This window comes from Eucalyptus grandis, chromosome 4 (assembly GCF_016545825.1).
Source record: "Eucalyptus grandis isolate ANBG69807.140 chromosome 4, ASM1654582v1, whole genome shotgun sequence".
NCBI classification, from domain to species: domain Eukaryota; kingdom Viridiplantae; phylum Streptophyta; class Magnoliopsida; order Myrtales; family Myrtaceae; genus Eucalyptus; species Eucalyptus grandis.
The window spans coordinates 19,520,093-19,546,709 of NC_052615.1; the positions used below are offsets into that span (position 1 = coordinate 19,520,093).

At 39.4% G+C, this 26,617-nt stretch overlaps 1 pseudogene; it reads right to left on the bottom strand.

Annotated features, from left to right (window-relative positions):
- Nucleotides 1-8,045: 8,045 nt before the first annotated feature.
- On the bottom strand, nt 8,046-20,777 carry LOC120292445 (annotated as a pseudogene).
- Nucleotides 20,778-26,617: the final 5,840 nt, after the last annotated feature.

Below are 26,617 nucleotides of genomic sequence, written 5' to 3' on the forward strand. Positions count from 1 at the left end.
TACTGAAGATAACGGCATTTCTTCATATGAAACAGTTAAGGAAGTCTGAGATAAACTTCATGTTACTTATGAAGGGACTGATCATGTAAATGAGACAAAAGTAAACTTCTTGCTTGGCCAATATGAATCCTTCAAAATGAAGCTAGGAGAGTCGATTAGAGATATATTCGATTGTTTTATAGAAATTGTAAATGGTTTGGCATATCAAGGTCGTCCAATTTCTTCCCCTAAGAAGGTCAACAAACTTTTGCGAGGTCTCTTAAAAGATTGGAACCATGTTAAGACCTCAATCCGGGAGACTCAAAGAATCATACCTCTTTCCTTTGATGAATTGATTAGCACTCTTCAATCCTATGAAGTTGAACAAATCGTTGATGAAGATCTCGAAGGTAAGAAGTCCATCGCTTTAAAAGCTACTGCTGATTATACAAACTCAGAAAATGACATGGACGACAAAGAACTTGCTTTTATAATCAAGAAATTCAAAAAGCTAAGTAGAAAAGGAAGGAAATTCAGTGTAAGAAGACAATACAAGCAGAATGGGCAGAAAAGAACCATGAGAGAAGATGATAAGCAAGGAAATATATGATTGATGGCACATTCAAACTCAGACTCAAATTCGGAATCAAAGTCTAACTCAGACACAGACTCAGAATCAAAGTCTGACTCAGACATAGACTTAGAATCTGTTGAGGAAATCGAGGTAAGTCATTCAGCAATTCCTATCAAAGTTCTTAAGTATATAAATGAGCTTTGCTCAAATCTCAAATCTTCTCTTAAAAGGATTTCCGAACTTAAAAAGAAAAATTCTTGGCTTAGGCAACAAGATCTTTCTCAAAAAGAAAAGTTTGAAATTTTGCAAAAAATAAAAATAAAAATTCTACAAACAAAGGAAAGTGGAGATTTACTTGTCAAAGAAAATGATTCTTTAATAAATGAATTTTTAAATATTTCGACAAAATTTTCAAATTGTTCAAAAACGTTAGAGCATATCATTTCCATACAAGTACCTTACTATGACAAGTCGGGACTTGGCTTTAATAAGGAAAGTGATTCTCTAATAGATTTTCCTAAAGTCAATGAGAGACTTAGACAAAGACCACAAAACATGTTGATCAAAAAGCCCTCAAGTATTCAAATTGTGGAGACTCATGACACTTTGAGAAAGAATATCATAAAGTCTGGAGACCTGTTAAGAAAGATTTGGTAAAAACAGCATATTCTACTAACTCTCATGGACCCAAGAAAATATGGATATCAAAGAAAAGATGAGTTGTTTATTGCAGGAAATAAAGGAAAATAAGAAAAAGAATTTGGTAAGGAATGTATTTTTCTCAATTTGGTTTGAGTACATAATTTAAAAATTCTCATTATACTTATATTCTTTTTGTGCCTCAGTTGATTCAGATTTCATTATGACCATATTCTATGATATGTTTTATTGAAGAAAGAATCGTGTGATTTATTTTTGTGATTCGTGAGTTGAGATTTGATTTAATACTTGTGATTGTTTATCTTGCTTAGAGACAATTGAGTTTATTTGGTTTGATTTTATGATCTTAGATTTTGTCATATTTTGCTAAGTGAAAATCTATTTTACGTGATCTTAATTTATTATGCAAGATATTCTTTCTTAGATACTCAAGGATTTTATTATCTCTGATTTTATAGTGCTTTGACTAATTGAGAATTTCTTTTTCAAGATATTATTGTGCATAATATTCTTTCCTTAAATACTTTGTTATGATGAGTTTAAAAGAATATTTTATTATCTATGGAGATTTTATATTTTGCTTTAACAAAATGGAAGAATCCAAATTGATGGATACCAAAAAGGAAATGAGTTGATTGCAAGAAATTTTATAAGGGAAGAATGATCGCGAATCTATACAGATTTGTGTGCAAATGATTGCGAATCTATGAAGATTTTTGTGCAATCAAAAAAGTATCTCATGTGAAGATTGGTAATGATTTTTTTTTAATCAATGGTATATTTCAAACATATACCTTGGGTAAGAGAATATTTTTTTATCATCCCACCTTGCAAATTTTTACTCAATTTTATGAAGATTTTGGATGATTGCTTATCATTTATATTGCAAATATCTCTTATCATAAATATAAGGCATTGCAATTTGTTTACTTTATTTGGCACATGATAGAAATATCTACTTTCTTTTTGTGAAATGCATCTATAATATATTTTTGAAATTTATGTTCAAGGAAATCCCTTTGATCTTGAAAGATATTATTGCATATTTATGGATACTCTTGCTATATTATTAAAATATATCTTATATCTAGCAAGTTTGATCCACAAATTGAAAAAAGATATTACGTGATATTTTTGCAAAAATTGTTATCTGTTATACAAGAATTTGTAGGTGTCAAAAGAATCTTCCATATGGATTTTGGAAAGCTCAATCCAAAAATTGTGGAGATTCTGTACTATTTTTTGGAGGCTCAAAAATTCCCTTCCTTGTGCAAAGTTTTTGCAAATTGTTAAGAAAAGGAAATCCCTAATGTGTTGTACGAAAGGTTGAGTAGTTTTGAATTTTAATAATTGATAATTTTATGCTATTCATTTTATTTATTTGAAGAAATGGCATTATATATTATGTGGATATTATTCCAGCTTATTTGTGCAAAAAGTTCGTTGAGTTTATGCAGGTTGAATTCGAGAAGAGCTTGATTGAAGAAAATAAATTTTTGCCTCGAATTTCAAAATGCAAATGATCGTTATTGATATTGTTGTTACAAAGGAAATAATGGAAAAATATTATGTTCAACATGCACAAGCCAGAATTAGTGCTATTCTCAAATATTGTCATGATGATAGGAAGAGAAAGTGAATCCAAGAGAGATGAAAGAATCGTGATCATATCAAAAAGCCAACAAATTGAGGGGGAGCATTGACCAATTTTGGAAAAATCTTTTTGAATTGATCATGATCTAGATTATTATGGAAGGAATGAAAAGGTAAATGTGTTAGAACTTATTAAGTTCTACAAAATCCGGTTAGTGCATCTTTTATTACCTTTTGTCATTAACAAATCTCTTATTGATATTATCATTTTATCATGACAAAAAGGGTAAGTGAATTTTATAATGTATCCGTGATTTTTATTGGATATTTGTTGATGTATATGATTGAAGTGAGCTATAACGCATATCTTTAATATTCGATTTACTTTAAAAAAAAAAACTGATTTTTGGAAATTATGTTTCATGAAAGACATATTTGTTATCGTTTTATATTCTCTACGTGATACTATTATCGCTTTTTGATTATGACAAAAAGGAGGAGAAAATATAAATATGCACATGTGTTCATCGGTTGATATTATTTATTGCATAACATTGAGCTGCGATTATTTTTCTATATATTGTTATGCTCAATCAATTTGCTTTCTTTTGATTCAAATCACATTTTTTGAAAATCTAAAATTTGGTGATTGATTTATTAATATTTTAGAAAATGTGATTACACATCTGCATATTCAGAGATTGTTTTGTCATCATAAAAAATGGGGAGATTGTTAGGGAAATCCCTTATGATGTTTTGAAGATGACAAAATAAATCAAAGTCTACTAATATGTTTAATGGTTGAGTAACAAACTATACAGATGATAGAATGTGTAAATGATTTTATCAAAGTCTATACTTGGAAGAACCAGAAGACAGACTCTATACCGAAACTGAATATGTTCAGACTATATCCAGACCTTAAAGCTAAATCTGTTCATAAGCGAAATATGTTCAGACTTACGTCTAGATTGTACAGTATATTGCACTCAGACTCTACTTCAAACAAAACACTCTCAAACTTTACATCCAGAACGAGACACAAATTCAAAACGTGATAAAATCCAGAACGAGACACTAGTTCAGAACGTAACAGATTCAGAATGAAGCATATTAAGAACAAAACAACTTGACAGAACGTAATACAAGCCCAAATGTATAACGGTTAGTAATCTGGTTTAGATTCTACATCAAGATAGATTTGATTGACTCAATCTAATTGATTGACAATTGGATCTTGAAAACGAGAACTTTCTATACGAAGAAGCTCTACTTATGGAAACCAAGATTCTGTTTGTATGGGCGATCAGAATCAATTTGGAATTCTACTTTTGTCACTCAACGGCTACTAAATCTTCTAGATACAGATCTGTCCAATGGGTAGATTGGAAGACAACCCTCTAAAATACTATCCAACGGCTAATTTGGAATTGGATGAGTATTTAAGGAGATTAAGGACCGATGAGCAAGTAAGAGACGGAGCGTAAAATTTATAATTCCAAAGTCCAAGCAACCTTCAATCATACACTTGTCTCTTGTAAGCTTAAACATTTGTGATCGTAAGAGAAATACCAAAAGAGTAACTTAGTGAGATAGTATGATCTACTACTAAGTGTTTACACTTAAAGTTGTAATCTCTTGTTGATTGCATAGTGGAGTCCAGCCAGAAGGCTGTTAGTATGGGAAAGTGGACGTAGGCTTAATCTAAGTCGAACCACTATAAATTTTGTGTTTTTATTCTCTTCCCTAAACTCATTTATTTTGTTTGTAGTTCTATTTAACTATTAAAGTCTGAAATCGCTCAAAGTCTGTTGCTCTTCAGACTTAGTTTCAAAAGTAAAATATTTGTATTACTCATTGCGAAAATTATCATCACACCTATTCACTCTCCTCTAGGTGTTCATACTAGCACTTTCATGTGACTATTTCCTATCTTCTCGAGGAATTTTACATGAGAGTTCATGTAACTATACACCCCCAACAAAATGGGATTGTTGAGTGCAAACATCGCCACCTCTTGGAAGTAGCTTGAGCCCTGAAATATCAAGCTTCCATACCTGAAAATTTTTGGAGTAATTGTGTGGTCATGACAGCTTATTTAATTAATCGCATGCCAACTAGAGTTCTTAATGGACAAACTCCCTTTGAATTGCTTTATGGAAAGCAACCAGTAATTGATCATCTTCAAGTTTTTTGGTGTTTATGTTATGCGGCGAATCTAGGCCATCAAAGTAAAATGGATCCTCATACTATTCAGTGTATTTTTATGGGATATCCTCCTCTACAAAAAGGCTACCGCATCATGGAGATTTCTACAAGGCATTTCTTTGTAAGCAGGGATGTTATTTTTCACGAGGATATTTTCCCTTTTCAAGAAACTGCATCTTTGTCCTCAACCTCAAAATCATATCATTGACCTTTCTTGTCATAAGAGGATTTAACTATCCAACCTCAGTATATACTTATTGCACCAAAACAGCATATGCTAGTGACAACAGGTGATTCAAATTGAACCATCGACTCACCAGCCTCTTCATCTAAGAAGGATTCCTCATCAAATTCTTCAATGACTTCTTCGCCGATGATTCATCAAAGGTTATCTTCCGTAATATTAGAAGAGACCAGAATTGAGCAGCCTCGACATTCTGGACGTCATACTCGACCTCCCACATGGACAAAAGATAATATATGTCCTACGTTGAATTGTTCAGGTACGCAGTACCCAATATCTTCTTATGTTTTGTTTAGTAGACTATCACCAGAACATATGTGCTGCATTAGTCGGATTTCCGAAGAACAGGAACCATCTTCATACTCTGAGGCAGCATGTGACCCCAAATGGAAACATGCTATGGAAGCCGAACTGAAGGCCCTCAATGAAAATCACACTTGGGATATCGTTCTATTACCAGCAAGACGAAAACTTATTGGTTTCAAATGGGTTTATAAAATCAAATTTAAGGCAGATGGATCCATTGGGCGATACAAGGCTCATTTGGTCGCAAAAGGATTCACGGAATGGGAAGGCTTCGATTATCATGAAACATTCTCTCCCGTGGCCAAAGAAGTCACCGTTCGCTCTTTCTTGTCCATTGCTGCTTTTCGCAATTGGCAGTTGCACCAAATTGATGTCCATAATGCTTTCTTACATGGAGATCTAGATGAAGAGATCTATATGGAGCTTCCACAGGGATTACGCAGGCAGGGGGAGTCTCGTGTGTATCGTCTTTGCAAATCCCTGTATGTACTCAACAGGCTTCTAGGCAATGGTATGCTAAGTTCACTGCTGCACTAACCAACGTAGGATTTCAGCATTCCAGACATGTTTATGCCCTATTCACATGGACTGAAGGTACTTCATCAATTTATCTCTTAATATATGTTGACGACATTCTTATCATGGGGAATGATGAACTGGCTATTGCAAAATTCAAAAGCTATCTACATTCTACTTTTCATATCAAAGACTTGGGATCTCCAAAGTATTTTCTCGGTATTGAGATAGCTCGATTTGACAAAGGAATATCCCTCAACCAAAGAAGTTCATTTTGGAAATAGTTTCTGAAGCGGGATTGTCAAGATGCAAACCAGCAGTTATCCCGATTGAGCAGAATGCAAAGTTGACCACATATGAATATGATTCGAGCTCATCTTCTTCCATTGAGGATTCATTACTTGAGGATCCATTAGAATATCAACGGCTTGTTTGAAAATTGATTTATCTCACGATGACAAGACCGGATATATGCTATGCTATGCAAATACTTAGTCAATTCGTGCACAAGCCAAAGCAGCCCCATATGAATGTAGCCTTTAAGGTGGCGAAATACTTGAAAGGATGCCCAGGACTTGGTATTTTTCTATCTCGAGATTGCGATATGAAGATAATGGCATATTGTGATACGGATTATGCCACTTGTCTAATGACGAGAATGTCCATCACTGGTTTTTGTATCAAATTGGGAAAATCTCTTATCTCATGGAAAACAAAGAAGCAGTCAACCGTATCACTATCATTAGCAAAATCAGAATATCGGGCTATGGCAAAGACTATTTGCGAAATAATCTTGATATGGGGATTGCTTGCGGATCTTGGAGTGCGAGTCGATGGACCCAGTGAATTATTTTGCAACAATGATGTTGCACTCAAGTTAGTAGCCAATCCAGTTTTTCATGAGAGGACTAAGCATATAGAGGTTGATTGTCATTTCACTCGAGACAAGATTCGAGAAGGGATCATCACAACAAAAGGAATAGGGACTACAGAGCAACCTGCAAATATCTTTACCAAGCCATTATACCAAAGACAACATACATATCTATTAAGCAAGCTAGGTGTCCTCGATATATATAGGCCACCAGCTTAAGGGGGAGTGTTGGAGATTTGGTTTGATATCTTAGGAGATACCAATCCTGAGTATCAATGATTGATCCATTTAATCAGTAATTGACTTGGTAAAATATGAATTAGAATCATTGTATATTTTCATTTATTTCTTTCTTGTCTTACACTATACTCTTGTATTTCAAATAGAGTAGTGACCCGTGTACAAGAAAATATACAAAAATACAAAAATTACGGTCTTCCTCTCCATTTCATTTCAATTCTTGACATGAAATGACTTTATTTTTTCTCAGAAAAGAAAAACAGAAGAAAGCGACAGTACTGGATGTTCATGCTTGTATGTCCTGTTTCATAGGTTTTGGCCGACTATGACTGTGCCGAGGGAATTTATTTTTGATGTTTGCGATTGACAGATAAGGTCTCTCAACCGTTGCATAGATTGACTTTAAAGGTTGCAGGTAGGTTTTGATGAACTAGTGTTTTTCATGTTTATATCATATGAATTGTGTATCCAACGGGGCAAAACATACAATGCTATAAAAGTTGCTTGTAACAACACTCTTTTCTTATGCCCTTTTGGTATATGTGTTCGATGATGCAAAAACGGCAGCTCTTGAGGATCATCGAAGCCAACAGCTTGTGTAACTTTCTATCCATTTCAACATTGAGAAGGAACACTTTCACAAATCACTTGTCCAGTTTCTTCTGCAATGAGATCGGTGCGATGAGTGGATCTGTTGTTCCAAACACGAAAGCAGGTGTTGCAAAGGGCACGTTAAATCATTATTATGTTCATAATTCCATCACAAGTGGCCACCCACCTCTCAACTTCAACACAAATTTGTCATGTTCACTGACGCTGATGGTACAGTAACAATTGTTTAAGAAGCTTGTATCCGGATGCTGTTTTCAAATCACTTGCACATGTGCTGCGACATCAGGGAAGGAGCAGTATCTTGCCAATGTGTTTGCTACTCTCAATGAGCCGGTGCGCTTCCCTGCTTCGGATAGAGAGAAACACTTGTAAACCACAGGCTTCACCTTGCCTTCTGCGACTGCTGGCCGAACATTCTGCTCGACCTCCTTCACGATCGCAGCTTTATTTTCTGGACTTCTGTATCGCAGGCCAGCGGCTACAAATGCATAACAATACCATCGTAAAATTGTATACAAGCGACACAAAAAGGGGGACAATGTCTGTTCTGCAGAAGGAAAAAAAGCGAATGCAACTCCACTTGCAGAGAAGTTTCTTTTTCTATAAGGTGAGGTCCCCTCTTTCAAATGATACATGCATTAGAGACTACTTATGAACTGAAATTAACCATAATAGAGCGCTAATGTTGGTTCACATAATGACCAGAAACCCAAGAAGACTGATGTTAGAATCCGGTAAAAAATATAGTGGTTTCTGTACCTTGGACTGTCAGATCGACCTGTGCTGCTACTCCGCTCAGAAAACCGATGATGAAGAGCCTCCCATCGAAATTCAAGCAATCGAGGTTTCTCTGTAAGTAGGATGCTCCGACGCAAACCAGAATGACATCGACCCCTGCTATAGAAGCAGTTTCTTAGTAGCAAGCCTTCTGCACAATTACACTAGCAAAACACGAGTATCTTGCCAGAATATCGTTTGCAGACTAATATCTTGAAAATGTTGTAAGAAATCTGAGTTATAAAAGGAAGAAATCAACGTGATTACTCCACATACTGCTTTTTGGGTGATATCATCATATGTTGAAGTTGCACTAATACATGCATAGCTGTTTAAGAAAATCTCGAATCTTTAATGAATCAGAAAGACGTCATGCAAATGATAAGAACTCTTTGAGCGTGGAGGCAAAGGAAATTACAATTAGAAGGGGGCGTTGTGTTATATTGTGTCTCAAGTTTGAGCCCGTTAGATTAATACGCATAAGTCTGGCCGAATAACAAAGTTCAGGGAGACTTTGTGATGTCTTCGCATTTTGTTCCGGCATTAATCCCATCTCTTCATGCGTATGCGTAGAAGGAAGAAGCCAAAGAAAGCTGCATGGGGTTTTAAATTCTTCAAGCACGCAAGCAAAGTCAGAGAAGAGAGATTGCCTTCTGCCGAAAAAGGAAGCCATCCACAATCTTCTGCATTAAATAAAGGACCCACCACCTGCTGCAAATGCATGAAGAAGACGCATGAAGAAGACGCATGAAGAAGACTCCTTTACGTTTGCTTCTCTCCGGGAACAAGAAATTTGAAGACTGCGGCCCACCTCATTTCACGGATCAATGGCACACGTTTGTTGACTCTCTTCTGCCTCATTAAATGCGTGCCCATGCACATGCACGATCTGCACGCATGCTTAAAAATATGGTGGGCGTCGGTGCCGATTGTGGGCTTGTCTTGTGGGCGCCTGTGCGGCATTTAATGAGGCCATTTATTTTCATTTTTGTCCTGTCTTTCTGCCCTCCTCGCTAAAAGGAGAAGACGTCGGAAGATGCAGAGTGTGAGCGAGAGCAAAAGAGCTCGAGAGAGAGAGAGAGGCTTGAGCTCCGGGAGGTTTGTGCGGAAGTCGAGTCCAGTGAGTGAGTTGAGTTGTTAAACACCATGAGTATTGGGTATAAAGTAGGGCTGGGAAACACTTGAGTGCATGTGTGATTATAATCCTGTAATTTTCCGATTTATAGTGGATTGATTTGCTAACTATCCCCGTGGACGTAGGTTCCGACATTCGGACCGAACCACGTAAATTTCTAGTGTCCTTTTCTTTTCTTGTTCCTCATTTTATTTTGATCGATTTCTATAGCTCCCGATATAATTGCAAAATTTCGATCCACTTCCGCTGCGACGCCGATTTACAACACGTTGTATACCTTTCTGTTCTGTTTCTTCCTTTACCCGCGCAACAAAGTCCTCAGTCTCGTAATTGATGCATACGTCATCTCCGAGATCCTTGCAAGCAGCTAACTTTTCCTGACTACCTGGCGTTAAGAAATGCTGAAGATAGATCAGCAAGTATTAAACTCGTACAATCAATTTGCGAAAACAAAATCTTGATGTATTTGCTGTGACAAAGACTCGGGCACCATGGTACTTTGCTATTTGAATCGCGAATGTGCCAATTCCGCTGGAACCTCCATGAACCTAGACGTTGTAAGGCATCAGTTCACAGCTTATGTAGTCATTTGTGCACAAGAGACTCATTTAGGCAAAAGCATAATGGAAACACACTACAACATTACCATCGCCTGCGGTGGCCTAGCTGGATAAAAACTCCCATAACATCTACTCAGGACAGAGGAGTTTGAATTCCGTGGGTCGCACGGGATCTTAAGCGCGACATCGGGGTGGTGAGTCATCCGCTAGCGTCACTCCAGAATTTACCCGCCGGTTGCCAGCTGTACAAGGTTTTTGAGTATCAAAAAAAGAAAAGAAAAAAACACTACAACATTGGACACTTTTGCACTCGATTTCTATTAAAGAACGGATTGTACCGATTTGACGATACAAGGACTGATGAACTTTGCTGAAGTGAAAATAACAAAAGAGCTGCTATAGTCGCTTCACCAAACTTAGCGAAGATTAAGAGTAAACGAAGAGATGATGAAAAATTACCGGAAATTAGATGCTTTAACTAAGTATAATAGTCAAAAGTTCTGGATGATACACCAATTGATTGGACAAGCAAGCTGAGAAAAGTTACCAAGAATGTTTCTCCTGCGGAGAGCCTACTCATCATGAAAGTGGTGGACCAAACGGTGCATGCCACCTCCGGCAAACTCGCCGCATCTGTGACAGAGATGCCTGGTGGAACCGGAAGCACTTGTCCCTCTGGTACAGCGACTTTCTTAGCATATCCTCCCCCGCTGAGAAGAGCACAAACCTGTAGTTAAGCCATCCAAATAAATCACATCTGGGTCACAAATTCTGGAATGAACTGAAATGCAGCGGATCAAATTTTCACATATTCATTTTTTTTTTTTTTTGTCGAAAATACGATGATTCTTCATTTAACTCGGAAAGTTCGGAGTATTTACATCAAAAGCATCAGCGCATATTAAATCGGATAAGGCTGTAGGGGGATGGATTACCCAATTACTAGGGAGGGAGTTCTCGCGTTGGGCTTTTGCAATCCAGTCCGCGGGCTTGTTTGCCTCTCTGCTGCAATGGGCCAAGGAAAAGCCCTTAAACTCTTTTAACTTGTCTTTGATCCGGTCCACAGTTGGCAACAGCTTCCAGTTCACTTCCTCTTCGTTCAGAACTCCCCGCACGAGCGTTAGATAGTCGAATGTACTTCCCATCTTCTGTTTGTGCGGCTGGAGAGAAAAATTAGGGTTTCCAAGAGGGAGATCGCTTTTGCTTGTTCCGCCGAGATTGCCTCCACTGTTTTGGAGAAGCCATCGATTAGGCGTCCCCGTGAGTCTCTGCATATGCAGGCGATGGCTGCCCTGTTTTCGGTACTCCTCGTTCTCGGCCAGGTTAGCTGACGCGGCTTCGTGCTGGACAAAGGAGGCGTCTATGTTTGCTCGGAGTGAGTCGGGGGGCGGGGGTTTCCACCAGTGCATGTGATCCTCTCGCAGTTTCTCCGTGGCTGTCCTCTTGTTCCAGATTTCGAAGTTTGCTTGGAGAGCCGCTGATCTATATAGATTATGTTTCGGTTGCAGGGCTTTTCCTTCGAAGATGTAGTGATTTCGGTCTTGCCATATACACCACAAGGTTGTTGCGATTTTGTTGAACTTTGCTGCGCTTTGAGCATTCTCTTTCTGAATATGCAACCATTCATCCAACCTTGTTAAACCTAACCTGCTGATCTTGATTTGCAGCGAGTTGTCTTGCCAGATTTTAGCTGTCCATGGACATAACAGCAGTGTATGTTCGATGGTCTCGGCTTCTTTTTGGCATATGGGGCAAAGTGGGTCAGGTAAGATTCTTCTCCGGTATAAATTTTCCACTGTAGGTAATGCGTTTTGGCATGCGTTCCAGAGGAATAGCCTTACTTTAGGTAGAATGTTTGAGCGCCAAATATGTTTCCATAGGCCCGGTTGTGTTTGGTGAGAGGATGAGGCTTTGTTGTGGTGTGGGGTTGCCGCGTTATCTCTTGTAGTCAAGTAGCCGCTCTTTACTGTATATGCTCCAGATTTAGTTTGCATCCATACTAATGTATCTGCTGTTGAGGGTAGACCAATAGGTGTAGCTAGAATCTCCGTCACCCTTGGTTCATCAAACATCATTTGGATCTTTGTTTCATTCCACGTGCGACTCCTCTGTTCTATGAGTTCACCCACCTTCTCTGGCTCATCTCTCGCCGCCGGGTCTCCAATAATTCCGCTTCTTAGCCATTTTATCTTCCCTCACCAAAATTTTCTGACCATTACCAACAGACCACATAACATTTGGAGATATAGAATCCCTTCCCGCAATGATGCTTGTTGACACCTAATTTAGCTTTTTAGAAATTAAAAAATAGAGCATTCGGTTTTTGGAGGGAAATTTTGAATATTCTTTTGAATAATAAAACATTTGATTGTTGAACAAATCTCCTCATTTTGAATTTAAAAAAAAAAAACTCAACAACCGTTTGAATTTTGGAGCCATTTTTTTGTTGAGAAGATGAGTGAATATCGGAAAATCTTCACCTGCAAAAACGAACTGGAGTTTTTTCCTCTATAAATAGAGAAGCCGAGGCTTCGGTTTAAGAGGAGGAATTCGAAAAAATTCAGAGCAAAAAATTCTGTTGTTAAGGGAGCTTCTCTTTATTGTTCGTCCAAGAAAAAAATAGCAAATTGAAGAGAAAAAGAGAAGAAGTACAGTGGCAGAAAGTGAATGGGGGAGGTTTTCGGTAGAGAGTGAGAGAGACAAGTGAGAGAGTGTCAGGTGAGAGAGAAAAGTAAGAAAAGAAGAAAATGAAGGGAGAGAAGGAGCCGTCCGTGGAGTCCTCGAGAGAAGGAGAAGGAGAGAAACACAAAAAAGGAAAGAAAGGGGGAAAAGTAAAAGAAAGCAAAAGGAAAAAGGTGATTGGACATTTACTGTTCATCACCTTCTTCCTTCTGCCGTTTCCGCCTCCACCTTCTTCCTGCCGGCTTCGATTCTGCTCCGCCCAGTTGCGACGGCCATTTCCGCTTCTGTTTCACGCCCGCAACGCTCGTCCGCGAACACCGGAGCCACCCTGCTCCGCTCGCATCTGTCACCACTGCAGCCGACCCACGGCCTGCATGATCTCGAGTCGCTGGTCGCCTCCGCATCAGCAACGTCTGCAACTCCACAGTCCGTCGACGCTCGCTGCATTAGTCGTCATACGAGCATCCCTGCTCGTCCCCTGTGCCGTTCGCCGCCCTGTAGTCGGAGCCGGGTACTTGCTCACCACACCAACACCGCCTGCAGCCGAAGCCCGTGACACCTCCTTCCCTGTCGCGAAGCCGATTTCCCTCACCGGCATTTGCTGAAGCTGCACCCCTGCTGCCCACTGTCGCCTTGCCGTGCCGCCGCGCACCGAAGCTGCATCCCCAGTGCCCAACGCCGCCGTCACTGCTTGAGACCTCGCTCCCGACGCCTGCTGCAACGACCACTGCTGCCGCAACTGCTCAGTCTCCTCCCGTGACGCCAGCCTGCAGCGCCCAATGTCCTCCTCCGCCATCATCATCCTGCCGGCTCTGCCCCTCGACGTGTAGCACCGTGCCTTTGCAACGGGACCCCGACGCCGCCTCCGCCTGCTCAGTCGCGCCCGAACCCGAGCACCTTTGCTGTTGTGACCGACGACGTGCTGCTGTCTTCGCTGCACCTTCATTCTGCCCGAGGTCCTCCCCCGTTTTGTTGCAGGTCTACCTCACCGGACCTTCGACGGACAGCCCCAACTCCGGCCACCAGGACCCATCACCCTTGGCGAACCACCATCGCAGCTCAGCCATTACTGCTTCCTTGCCATTTCTTCAAGTCAACCGTGAGTTAGACTAGGTGAATTTTTATATTTGATTTCATGTTTTGTTTTTATTCTAACTTGATTTATTTTGATTTATTTTTATTATCTGATTAGGAAATTTGTCATATTAAGCCATGATAATCAAAAATATTGAACTGCGAGACAGCGGGTTAAATTTTTATTATTTCAACTTTTTATGACAAATTTATGGTTTGCTTTTGCATTATTGACTTGCGTTAAAATATATGTCATTGATATACATTGATGAATTATATTTTGGTGCGTCATCATTATTTGCTCCTCACATATTATGCATATCTAGAATTTAAATACTTAGGTCCATATGCATTTCATATTTAAAGCTTTGCATTTTGTAAGATTCATTTAGAATTAGGATGATTTTCCTTTAATAAAACAAAAAAAAAGAAATAAAAATGTTATTTAGGTCATATAAATCACACCACATGTTGCACTCTAGTTAGTGGGTCATAGATTAATGTTTTAATATTCTCATCATGTAGTTTTTTTTAATAAAAAAAAAAAAAGCCAAAGATTAGTATTCCATCATTATGTTATTTTTTAAATAAGAATTATTAAGTCATATTAAAAAAAACACAAAAGTCATTTATTTAGTTAATAGGCTAGTTCATAATTAATCCTATTTCATGTCATCATTGTTAGTATAGGTTGCATATGTGTAATAAAAAATCATTAAAAAAAAATCATAAAAAGAACATGCGTATGAATTCACGTCATACATCTCATATCATATAGCACATGCATATTTAAGGTTATGTAAATTAGATTGCACACATATTGTAATTATTTAAATTATGTCACATGAATTGCATCCCATATGTCATTAAAGTAAAACTCATGCATATCAAATTTAGATTAAGATTACATATAATTAACATTTTAAAAAAAAAGAAAAAGAAAAATTAGGTGTCATGTCATTTAGAAATCATGTTTAGGGCATGCATTTTTATTAACATTTTTTTATTGAATGTTATGTTATTGATTGTGCACCCGCATGACCACCATTTGCATGTTAGTAGCTTAAGTTCAAATTAATGAACATTGCCTGCAAAATATTTTTTTGAAATTAAAATAAAAAGGTACCGAAAGGGCGTTAGACTAATCTAGCGTAATCATGTCCCCAGACCTACCGAATCTCGGCTCGCAAAAAGTAAAGTATTCTTCCATACTTTACTTGGGTTTCTAACCAACCCTAATTGGTTAGTGGCGGCTCCAAATTGAATACAATTGCATGTTTAAATAGATTAATTTATTAACATTAAGTCGCGATTGGTAGGACTTGGGAGGGTCCATGCCAAGTCTTAGGACTTAGCAATCCATTAGCCCTTTCGAATAATTCACATTCAAAAAAAAAATTCGAGAAGGTCGCGACAAATGCTTCGCCATCCCCACGAGGGTCTTGATCCTATTCCAGCCTTCCAGAAATCACACTTTGGGTAGTATAAGCCCTTCATTAGTCTACTCAATAAAGAGTTAGGTCGCTGCGAAACCCTCCATGCTTGCTTTCCTAGCATTGCCACATTAAAAGCTAGAAAGTTCTTAAAGCCAAGCCCTCCTTCATCTTTCCTAAGCTTCGGAGTCTCCCATTTCTTCCAATGAATCCCAGCAGACACCGGGATCTTGAATATAGACATTGCGTATTGAGGAATAGCCTGCACCATCGATTTAATTAGTATTTCTTTTCCTGCTTTAGTTAGCAAATTCTCCTTCCAGCTTTCTAATTTCTTATTCACTTAAGCCAAAATCCAAGCGAAAACATCTTCTTTAGATCCTCCCCAATCCGAGGGAATACCAAGGTACTTCCCTGTTTTGTCTATTTCTGGGACCCTCAACTCTTCTGCCATATTAATTCTTAGTCTCCTCGGGCAGCTCTTGCTGAAGAATATACCTGATTTGTTCAGATTTATGGCCTGTCTTGACGCAAAACAATAACGATGTAGTATTTCTGCTAAATTTTGACATTCTAAAATAGTGCCATTGAGGAAAAATATGGAGTCATCCGCAAATAGCAAATGGGATAGAGTAGGACGAGCCTTTGTTAAGCTTTATCCCCCTGAATTGTACCATCTTCAACAGCTTGTTTCATCAATTGTGAGAGGACATTGACCACTAGAATAAAGAGATACGGGGATAAAGGATCACCTTGTCTTAGTCCTCATGTAGGCTTGAAGAAAGGCTGAGGTTCGCCATTAAAATTTATGCTAAAGGAGACCGTTGACACACACTGCTGCACCCATTGCACCCACTTCTCACAGAAACCCATTTTTAGCAAGCATTCTCGGAGAAAATCCCATTCAATGCGATCATAGGCCTTTTTCATGTCCAGCTTTAACACCGCTTGCAATTTACGTTTTCTCTCTCGAATTCGCAGCTTATGGAGTACTTCTTGCACCATCAGGATATTGTCTTGAATCTGTCTTCCCCCCACAAAAGCACTCTGTTCCTCTGCAATAATGCTTGGTAGCATAGGCTTGAGCCTATTGGTCATCACCTTAGATATTATTTTATAAGCGAAATTACATAGGCTAATTGGCCGAAACTGTTTGATCTTTTCGGGATTTGGGATTTTGGGGATAAGAGAGATTAATGTTCTGTTTAGATCGGGGTTTAGGTAACCTGTCTCAAAAAAATGCTGCACTTCTCTCGAATATATCATGGCTGATAGATGTCCAATGGGTTCGATAGAATAATCCATTCAGTTCGTCTGGTCCAGGAGCCTTAGTGGCCCCTAGTTGTTGCATTGCAGCTGTGATTTCCTCCATTGTGACTGGTTCAACAAACCTCGGGTTCATGTTTTCATCAACTGAAGCTGGAATTTGTTGTATGACAGGTTGAAAATTACGTGTCCCCACTGAAGTGTACAAGTTTTTTGAAGAATGCTGTTGTTATCTCCTTTAAGGGCTCTTCCTCTTTCACCCATTCATCTTCATCATTTTTCAGCAAGGTAATTATGTTTCTAGATCTCCTCTGGATAGTGGTTGCATGAAAAATTTGTGTTTCTATCTCCCCATTTAAGCCATGAAATCCTTGAGCGCATACCATACATCTCCTCTTGTTGCCATAGTTGTTCAATTTCCCGAGTTATCTGCTTTGCTGTCTCACTTTCTTGTTCCGTCTCCAGAGCGTTTATCAATCTTTGTAAATCATGCTTCAGCTCATTAATTCTGGTTTTTGCATTATATAGCCTCTATTTACTCCAAATTTCGAGTTTTTGTGCCACTATCTGCAATATTTCCACCATACACAAGTTTTGATGTCCCAATTCAGCTCAAGTAGTTCTAACGAGTTTCCCACACTCCTCATTTTCAGACCAAAATGCCTCATATCTGAAAGCTCTCCTTTTCCTCTTCCTTCGTACGTTTAAAGATACTAGTAGTGAGCTGTGGTCCGACCCAATGGCAGGTAGAGCTGTACATTCGGCATTGGGGTGTGCTATCCTCCATTCTATATCACATAATGCTCTATCTAGCTGCTTCTTGACTAAATGCTCCCCTGTTCTGTTATTTTTCCAGGTGAATGCGCAACCCTTGCTCTCCAAATCCATTAAGGAGCATTGTAGAAGGAAGTCCCTGAATGCAGTAAGTCTGTAAGTTTCTGCCCTCTTCTTGCCCACTTTTTCCCAATGGTATAGTATTTCATTGAAATCCCCCAAGCAAAGCCATGGTAAATGGTTTCTAGTGCTATTTCTGTATAGATCCCCCCATAACACCACTCTTTCTTGAAACTCATTAGAGGCATGTACAAAGGTAATATGCATTCGCTGTTGGGTTTCTTTAAGTACACATTGGGCATTAATATGGCTTTTTGACCAAGAGTCCATAAATAACTCTACTTGATCATCCCAGAACAATGCTAATCCCCCTGCAATTCCTTCTGGATTCACCACAAAACTATTTTTGTATCTCAGCCTTCTTCGTATGCATTGCACCTTTTGTTCTTGATTTTTTTGTCTCCATTAAGAAAATAACACTGGGCCTTTCCTGGGTCGCTAGGAACCTCAGGGCTTGAATTGTCAAGGGTGTGCCTAACCCCTGACAATTCCAGCTTAATAGCTTCATGGATGATCCGGTGGCTTATTAAGACTAGCCACCAAAGCCCACTGTTTAGACTTCTCCATCACATGGATAGGGGTTTCCACCAACTGTGTCGTGTCCAAAACCTGAGTTTTTGAAGATTGTGCACCATACGGGCAAAAGCGGTTGCCTTTTTTCGTATTTGATGCCTTTGAAATTCAAGTTTTAGATTTCCCCAACCGCTCTTCCTCTGATATTATCTCTTCTACAGCCATCGCCGCCTCCTTCATTTGTTCATCATATAGAATCATTTCTGACTCTGCATCAATACAGCTGCTTCCTCTCTTCTGTGGCCCTCGCTCCTCCATTAATAGCATTTCTATGGGCTGATATGAGTGTATGTTCTCCTTATTAAAGTGCTGTTCTGCATTATCCTGCCCACAGATGGCTAAAGCTTGTTCTGAATTTTGCTCTTGCTGGTTCTTACCTATTTCAGGATTTGCATAGATAGGCATCTCGGGCACACTCTCTACGTCCTCTGGTATTATCTCTTGTTTTCCATAAAATATCTTCCCATACGGGCTGAGTTGACGAACTTATGCTTTTAACCATTGGCCAAACCTTCCCGGTAAGTTATCTGCTAACCCCGATTTCTCATTGGGTATTTCTCTGCAAAATGTGGCATAATGCCCAATCTTTCCACACGAATAACAGTAGTGTGGGAGTCGTTCATATTTGAATTCAACCCACAGCCTCTTTTTCTCCAAATTTACTAGGACTCCGGTCTTCAGTGGCTTCTCTAGATCCAGCTTGATTCTGGCCTTACCGAACTTGTATTTGCTATTTCCTTTTGTTTCTATTTTCACCTCGATCACTTCGCCCAATTTCACAGCTATATCTCTTATGACATCATAAGTCACTCTTCCATAAGGGAGCCCGTAGAATTGCACCCAAAATTTGCAGTGTGTAAAATCATAGCATAATTCAGGAGTATAGGGATCACATTGTTGTAATACTAATAAATGACTAGAGAAAGACCAAGGCCTCATGTCGAAAACTCTTTGTTTCTGAGCTTCAGATTGGAAGGAGAAGGAGTAGTACCCGGTTCAAGAACAGTGCAGGTAACATTATCAACTCTCCACACCCTTTTCATTGTATTGAGGAAAGCAGTAAAGTTCGCATTCGGATTAGTATAAAATTTCCCAAACAAAGTTTTGCGGCATTCAGATAGTTTTTCGTCAGGAATATCACCTTTTATCTCCACAACATCTTCTTCGAACCATAAATTTCCAAGGCTTCTGCAAAGAGCCGCAACTCGCCTCTCTTCCTCATTCTGATCTGCCATTTTCCGTCTGCAAATTGCGCTGGCTGGCTTAACTATTTGGAAACAGCGAGGGGTCGTTACCAAAATTGATTGAAGGGAGCTCGGATCTGCGGGTATATCTAAATGAGGACTCGAAGGGGTTTTTGGTCGGGGATTTGTTTAGGGTTACTGTGGATTTTCGGGCAAGTAATAATGGGGGAGAGGATGGGAAATATCTATTTGATTTCTCCGCATGAGGATTCGATCGGCTTAAGAGTATGAAATGGGTTTATTAGGGTTTTAATCTTTGGATGGAGTATTGCAGAAACTGGGAAAAACCGAGTGAGTTATAGTGGATGATGATTCGTGGGTTTTCATCGCAGCTTGTAAGAAACGGGGTTTTAGGGTTTTAATATGTGGGTGTAGTATTGCAGAATCTGGAAAAACCGAGTGAGTGATAGTGGAGGATGGTTCGTGGGTTTCCATTACAGCATAATCGAAAGTTCAAACATGGAAAGGAGATGAAGATTGAAGCTACCCATTCGGTAGGGATGAACTCGCCATTTAGAGCGCGAGAGAAAAAACCCCTCCATAGCGATACAGACTTTTCACATATTCATTTCAAAGAAAAATATTTTGCTCTAACCCAAAATGGAGTCGAACCTGCGATCCCCACATCCTGATAAATATCATGATTAGTGCCATTGCTCATGTCTTGCTCATATCTTCTTTTAATTTGTCTTAAATCCTTTATAATGAACTTTTGTCTAATCCTCAAATGGATAACGCAGGAAAAATTGCAGATCTTTTTCTGGCTTTCGGGTTCCTGCTTGTAATTTTTCTGGACTTCGGGTCAGAACAAGGAATGATATCACCATTTCAGTGGTCATGATTTTATGAGCGACACCGCTTGGATCAATCACCTATTTAATGCATCAAACCTCGCCTACAGAAATAACTTTTCCTCAGAGACACTGTACACAATTAAGCATCTTTTAAAACATTCATTATCCTTTGTGAACAATTAATAATTTCATGAATCACCCAAACAGGCAAGACTATGCTCTCATTGAACAAACAGATAGGATCACAGTACTAAAAGCAAAATTCATTGGCCAAATCGAAAAATCACCTGATCTCCGATTCTCCAATGAGAGACATTCTTGCCGACGGCTTGTACGACACCAGAGCATTCAAGACCCAGGTATGTGCTCAATCCTGGTGGAGGAGGATAAAGGCCTTGCCTTTGATATGTGTCGCCTAAGTTCAATGCCGAAGCCGACACTCTGATCAGCACCTCATCTTCTTTGATCTCTGGGTCTCCCACTTCTTGAATCCTGAGAACTTCTGGTCCACCTTCACTAGTTATCACCACAGCCTTCATCCTCTTTTTTCAGCACTTGTTGAATTCCTGGCTTCCTTGGAAGATTCTGTGAGTCAAAAAACTAAAAAGTCAACTCTGATTTATGACAGTGATACACCAGAAATCCGTTAATTTCATACGCCACGCTTGGATGAGATCAATGACTTCTGGACCTGCGTTAGGGAGTGCACAGACACCTCGTTCCCCAGTTCAATGAAGACCAATCGACCCAGAGAGAGAGAGAGAGAGAGAGAGCTGAGATTAATTATCAATGATTGATGACGCTAGCAAATTGTTTAAGAATTCATGGTTCGAAATTTTTTATTGATGGTGACATTTTTCTTAACTCTTATTTGACGAATCAACATCATGTCGAGGGCTAAAAATATAAAATTGAACAACTGATAACTCAAATGGAATCTTGCATTCAGCATGAAACAAGCATATAACACGGAAAAGAAGAATTGTGCCATTTCGGCATTACTTGCTGCTACACCTGGGGACATACTATGAGATGTTTCTCAAACACTAGAAAGCTTTGGTGAAACAGAGGAGTAAACTGACGGTCTGAACATTCTATGGATAGCATTAATTCAATCGTACAAATTTTCCCTCTTCTGAAATCAAGAGCAAGAACATAATTTTAGGGACACTGATGTGGACGTAGGATCTGCATAAGTACTATATACAAAAAGCCGGCGACGACAAGTAGTAGCCCAGAAAATCAAACTTCAGGAGCGCCGCAGAATTTCCGCCATCTCATGAATCCCAACCAGTAAAATAAGTTAAGGGGGTAATTGGGTGAAGATGGTAAATTTTAACTCAAGCCAACCATCCAGTGGAGTTCATTTGAGGTGGAACACTCAATCTTTCCCCCAAATCAACAATAGTTCTTCTGAGTTGGCTAGGTGCTCGTCTTAAGTAAATGAATTCAGGCTCGACAAAAATCTCATCAATCTCGTGGATCATGTTAAAGTCAAAATGCAGGGTCAAAGCATGAAATTAATTGCATTTTGTGGCATAAGGAGTCAAACTTGCTCCCTTGCACAGCATGCAACTTTGCCCGTCAATAGGTTCATCATCTAATTTTCCTAAAACCCCACCAAAATTCAAACTTTAATCTCCGTGGATCAAGTAAAATGCGAGTTAATTCAAAATGCAAGGTCACAACATGAATTTTATTGCATTTTGTGGCATGAGGGGTCAAACTTGCTCCCTTGCACGTTACGCAATTTTTGCCCGTCAATAGGTCCATGATCTAATTTTCGCTAAAACCCCACCAAAATTCATACTTTAATACGTTCCTTAATTAGCAATGGCCAATAGGCCATGCTGGCCCAAGCATAGGACGATTAGGCCCGTACAGTCCCCCATATGGGGGACAGGGCCGGCCCCGCTCAGCCCCTTGCTCCCGGGCCACTTTCTGAATGGGCCTTAGCCAGCCAAAGCCCAAAAAGATGATTAGGCCAAATGTGGCCGCATGAGCACAAAAAGAATTAAAATTGGGGCCTCAAAGGCCCCGGCCAGCGGCCACCATAGCCGCATGAAAAACGAAAACCAACTGGTGCGGGTTCAATTACAAGTTGAGCTGACTCCAAACCTAAAGAAGATCGATCTACAAGGCGAACGCGTAAATCAAGTATAAGAAACTAAAATTTTCTAAAAGTAAGAAAATTAAATTGTTCAGATAGGAAAAATTGTACTCCAAGTCCGTATGTTTTACGGAAAACTTGTGTTTTAGAAAATATTTTTCTAAAAATGATCGTTTATACCGTTTACAAAAAAATACAAACAAAATGTATTTTCATCTTCCACAAAAATATTTAGATACGGATTGTTATCAATAATGAAACATTTTTGGTTGGCTAATTATTCTAAGCGATAAAGTCAATTATTTAAAAAAAAAAAAATCAAATCGTTTATTTTTCACGAAAGAAATGTATCATGACGTTATATGTATTCCTTGGTCCACTATAAAACCTAATCCAGACGTTCAAGGTAATGAACATTTCTGATTTGAGACCACAGGCTATCATTAAACAGCAAAAGTTACATTATTTCTAGCTCTGCTGCACTCTTTCAGTGTACTAGCAGTTCAGTTGGTCAGAGAGAGGGACTGCAAAAACAGTGCATAACACCATTGTCTGTTGCCTTTCCTTAGCTGGAAAAAGTCGATCTTTTCTCGAGGAACTCTGCGCTGCCAATCTGGGTCGGGGGAGCTGCGTAATTTGAATTCAAAACAGTGGGATGATTTTTGAGGAGTCGCGCAACGGCTGTTTTTTTTTTTTCTCTCTCTGAAAGCTGCTTTTTTTGCCTTTGAGCCAGTGCACAGCGCAACGTCTTCCAATTCCTCACCATCTCTTCCATCGGCAGGAGGGCGTCCCCCCAAATTCGCTTTTCTCTTTTCTGCGTTTCCGAGGTCTTCTGGGACATAGGGCACCACCCTCGTAAGCAGTAAAGATCCACGGAAGTTGTCGCTTTTCCTTTCTGCAACGGGCAAGTCATTTGACAATATCTCCCTATAGCTAATCCTGCTTTTTGATTTGTCTATCATGAAAAGGAAAAAAAGAAGATTTCACGATATATCATCAGGAGAATTTTAATCATAGGATATGCAGATTGAGGTTCACTATCTTTTATCGTAACATTACATAATCCTTATCTCAATGGTTAAACATAATTTAACATCTTATATTTGAAAAGATAGGTGAATAGTAAAGGTATCATTTGAATCTTCAGCTGGAAAACATAGATAAATCTAATCTATTTGGAATCTTCCAATGGGGTTCTGAATTATAGCTGGAAGCAAGAACCTCAATAATCTAGAGCATGCTTAGGTATTTGTCCTTGGGAAAAATTCTACTTTAAATGACTTGAATTAGAAGTCACCACTTATTTCATCGACCTCGCCGCCCCCGGATCTGGGTTGTGGCACTCTTTTCAGATTTAAACTGCAAATACTTGTAAAGAGCGTTTGTAATTTACAATTAGTGTATATGATATATCTAATCTATTGAGAACAAGATCACATGCTTTGATCCATAGTTCAATATATATTTCGAGTCAAGAATCCGACAATTACGTCCATCAAGTCACAAAATTAAAGCCAAAAATCAAACGTCATTTGCAAGCAAATAAAGTCAAACGCCGGAATCGCATCATACAAACTCCAACATGGCCCTTACTCTCACGAAGGTAATAGGAAGCAAAAGAAATTTATATTTTATTTTATTTTATTTTATTTTTGGTTTTAATTGGAAAGAGGGAATTGATTGATTGATTCCATCGTGGGGGTCAACGACTCCACCGGGCAGGTAGTCACGGGCTTCAAAATACGATGCCACTCGATAGAACAAGAGTCCCACTCAACACAGTGAAAAATCTCTTCTTGTGCTCTTGTGATCATGCCAATTACTTCAATTTCTTTTCACTTTTTAAATCAAATTCGATCTCAATAATCGAACCCATCGTTCCCCATTATATAATATCTTCGGTGTTAGATTTCTTTTGCCTTATACCCCTCACATGCGCATCTTAACAAAAATCTGTCATTCACATGCATGTCTTCTATGTTAAGTTCGCTCCATATTAACCGCACATATTCCTTCAACAACAATGTCATCTCAACTTGACTCTCCACCTTGGAGTGAAGAGTAACATCTGCCCTTTAGACCCCACCTCAAGTCGCCTTGTCGTCTAACACCTCCAAGAAGTCACAACTGAGATTCCTTCCTCTAGATGTTGATCAAACATCATTATATGTTGAGCCCACCAATCCACAGTTGGCATTGACACCATTTGTTGGGTCAATGCAGTAGTCCAATACCTTGATCTGGGAATATCATTAAGAGGAAATCAAAATTTGATCCCATCAACATATCTAGTCTACTTTCGCTAAATAACATACGCTAAAGATGTATACATTTTTTTTCTTATAATTTAACAGTACCCAATCTCCTTGCACTTAGGCTTTTCGACCCAAATGGTTCGCACATCGAGCCACCTCGTGTGCCGAGTTGGAGTCACAGCACAACAAATCCCGGCCCTATGTTGCTGAAGGATGACCCCATTTTTCCAATACAACTTCCACATAAACCGCAAGGGACGCTTTGGTAGAGGCCTTCGTTTCATGGGGTCGGTCCCCCTTCAAAGAAAATAACAAGAAGAAAAAGAAAATGAAAGAGAAGCAGGTGGTGTGATTGTCGCATCCACCAAAAGCCCTTGGTAATAATCTCTTTTGCAAGTGATGTCAATCACACAGGTACATACTCATGTTGAACTTTAAGTAATCATCAGTAATCGCGTGATTTTTTACTAATGGCCCTGGAGAGGTCGCTTTCGCGCCCCCTCCGGTGTACATGTACCGGTTCATAAAGCGAGTTTTGATTGTCTTTAGAGAATTTCTTAAGCCGCCGCTGGATATCATCTAGTCACTGTTGCTATCCATATGTCCAAAGCAACCAATGAAGCTCGATGTTTAGATCTTTCAACAGGACAAAAACCTATTCAGAATGATGAGCTTGATTGTTGTTACAACCACTCCATTAACAAAGCCAAGACGACATAGGCGGAGTGAGAGAAGGCAGCTCTGCCATTGAAGATCCAAGTGCAAACACTGTTCTGTCGAAACCCTCTGTAGTCAATGATGGACTCGCAGAACATCAATCGTTTGCCTTCATATCAAAGCTACGAGATAGGGGTTGATGACATCGAGATTAGTAAGGCACTTGAGTTATGTGAGTGCGCGGACTGGAGTTTTGCGTCATGATTTATCATTAATTATTAGTTTTCCTTATCATTCATTGTTATTTTTAAGTTGATTTAAGGACAAAATGAAAAAAAACTTATCATTTTCATTCGGTCGATCCTAATCAAAGAATTAGAAGGGCAAGGCGAGGTCGGGAAATGCCAGTCCCTGTCTCATGCCTCGCCTCTCCTTCCCTCCTCGTCAAAATACTAACCTCATCTCGTCCCAACCCATTAGGCTCCACATGAGAACGATTTTGTTCCTCCGGATTTCTATTCTTTTGTTCCTCGGCAAAAAGAATACAATCAATTTAACGCCTAAATGATTGTTTTTCTATTTCTCGGAATAAGAAGTTAGCAGGGAATAGATTTGGAGCGAAACGAAAACAAAAAAATTCTTGTTCGAGAACAATTTAGAAATAAGCTAATTTTCTTTTTTATTTTTCTTTTATTCCTCTCTCTTGCCGCGGTCACCTCCAACCGCCGAAGCCATCGCCAACCGCCGCCCACTACCGCCTATGCTCTGCCCGTTGCTAACCGCCATGACCCGCCGTCGCCGTTGCCGTCGCCCTGGGCTGCTGCCGTCATCGCATAGCCCATCGGCCGCCACCTCCGTGCGGTCGTCGACCCGATGGGCTATGCGGCGGCGGTTGCGGCCAGCGGTCGTGCGGTGGCGCGGCGGGCGGCGGCAACCAACGATTGATGGTGATGATCCGTGAGTAAGATTAAAAAATGAATACATACAGAAACTATTGCGTTAAAGCGCATTTATATTCATTTTTACATTTTAAGAGTAAAAATTTTGTGTAATTCCAAACATGTCATTTTCTTTCGAAATTGTTCTCGGGGAATAGAAATAGAAAAGAAGCTATTTCTGAAAAAAAAAAAAAAACTATTCCCAGTCAAGAAACGTTGTCATAGGCATCCTTATTGTCCCTATCGATACTCCAAACCGGATACAATGTGTCCTAGGACTAGTGTGCTGCTATGACGCTAAGAAGACCAAGGCACAGGGTTGTTGCGATACAAGGAAACCGGTGGCCCCCCATGGAGACTCGTCCAAGACAAGATTTTTTATAGTGAAGGACTAGGCGTGAGCTGAAAGACTCTCATCA